Here is a 2500-nt window from a genome sequence, read left to right as displayed (position 1 = left end):
ACACAGATGCATACCTACTTGCATCTGTTTGTGTGTGTATATATATATATACATATATATATAGAGAGAGGGCGTAGACTCGAAACGTAAAAGACTTTTTTCTATTCCTGAGCGTTATACTAATACATCTGTTTGTTTTGTACACCACCTGTCTTCTTCTTTTGTATTTTTTCGTATCTCTTCCTATATATATATTATATTATATATATATAATATAATTCATAAAGAGGGCAGAGGAAAAAATTTATAATGCCAAATATGCCGAAAAAATTGGATATATTGTCCCATAACCATATAATTTTTTCACAATACGCACGCTACTCGAAAAAAGGTCGACAGAAATTTCTAAAAAAATACCATTATTACCATATAGGACGATTTCAGTTAGCTACTAAGAGCCCTCTCTTCGTCAGTGATTACATGCGGCAAAAGAAATAAATGAGATACTTACTCATACCCATGGAAGAAGCAAACACTAAGTCATGAGCACAACTAAGTACCCCAAATACATCGAAAATAGAAATACTCCAGCCCATTCGAGACACGTGCGATTTGAACTGAGGCTCTCACAGAGTGAGATAGTCCGGAAGTGAACGCTTAAATTTATATCTAATGAGGATAAAATTTCTTTCGAAAAAATATTTTATGAATGGCCAGCATATTAAAAAATACCGTAAACGGTTAAATTTATAAACAATTCATAAATGAGGGCAAAGGAAAACATTTATAATGCCAAATATGCCGAAAAATTGGACATATTGTCCATTAACCATATAATTTTTTTACAATACGCACGCTACTCGAAAAAAGGTCGACAGAAATTTCTAAAAAATTCGGCATATTTGGCATTATAAATTTTTTCCTTTGCCCTCATTTATGAATTGTTTATAAATTTAACCGTTTAAGGCATTTTTTAATATGCTGGCCATTGATAAAATATTTTTTTCGAAAGAATATTTTTTTCGAAAGAAATTTTATTCTCATTATATATATATATATATATATATATACACCGGGGTTGGGCAAAATAATGGAAACACCTTAAAATTTCAAACAAATTTATTCTAATATACGGTTGACAATAATTACAGCTTGAATTCTACGAGATATGGACTCGTACAAAGCTGGAATTGTTTCCAAAGGAATTTTTGTTCATTGTTCAGCTAAAACTGTCTACAGTTCTTGTAGTGACGATGGTGGAAGATATTGACTCCTTACTTGCTTCTTTTTCTGAAAACCACCATAAATGTTCAATAATATTGAGATCTGGGGATTGTGGTGGCCAGAATGTTCCACGTGCCATTCAGTAACAACTTTAGCTGTGGGAATTGGTGCATTGTTATCTTGAAAGATTGTGTTTCCCTCTGGAAACAGTTTTGCAAACATACGATAAATTTGATTAAATAATATTGCTTAAATGGGCTGGCAGATTTCCATGATATAGCCCACCTCGATCATCACAGATCTCTCCTCCATGTTTAACAGTTGGAAGAAGGCAGTCTGGGCCAAATGCTTCTTTTGGCTGTCTCCATACGTATACTTGGCCGGTGGTCGGAAATAACCTAAAGGACGACTCGTCTGAGATAATAGCATTCTTCCACTGATCTAGGGACCAATTGTCTGGGTTTATACTCCACTCTAAACGCTTTGTAAGTTTTGTTTTGAAAGCAGTGGTTTTCTAATTGCAGACCTCTCGTGAAATCCGGCTTTGTGCAGCTCCCGGCGGGCAGCTTTTGTAAAAACTGAGTTCTCGTGCTAGTCATTAAACTCTGCAGTAATTTTGGGAGCTGTACTTTTGTGATCATTTCCAACAATTCACGCAAGAGTCCGACGGTCCCTATCTGAAAGTTTTGCTTTGCTTCCGGATTTTTCTTTCGACGAGGAGGTTTTTCCCATTACTTTCGAACACCAAACATTTTGGCTGTTTTCATTACGCTAGCGCCTACCATAAGAGCATATAATTTGACTCATGAAATTAAATTGCATACAAGTGAGTCAAGTTCCTATTAAATTATACATATACAATATATGTATATATCTACATATATATATGTATAATATATATAGCTATATATAATATATATATATTATATTTATAATATACTATATATATATATATATATTATATATAATATATATTAGTGTGAAATAGAAAAGATGAATAATCTTGTAGTAGATTAATCAAAAGTTTAACCGATACCTTAGTAGCAAAAATCACAGCAGTAAACAGCACGGTGGAGGTACAACCATATGGTGTTGCAACCGTGCGTTGGTGCGGATAATTGAAATTAAAACATTATGGTGAATTGAAGAAATGGAGCTGAACGCAGATTGAACAGAAATCGTTTTATTTCATTCTACACGTGTTTCGAAAGGCACAAATACCAAAATCCGATTGAATAATGGACCATATTGTGTTTCTTTCTCTTCAGGAAGAAAAATAGGAAATCCGTGGAAAAAACAAAAACAGAACAGAGGCGGAGCAAAAACAAATCGAACT

Source organism: Octopus sinensis, linkage group LG10 (assembly GCF_006345805.1).
Source record: "Octopus sinensis linkage group LG10, ASM634580v1, whole genome shotgun sequence".
Lineage (NCBI taxonomy): Eukaryota > Metazoa > Mollusca > Cephalopoda > Octopoda > Octopodidae > Octopus > Octopus sinensis.
This window is presented reverse-complemented; position numbering follows the sequence as displayed.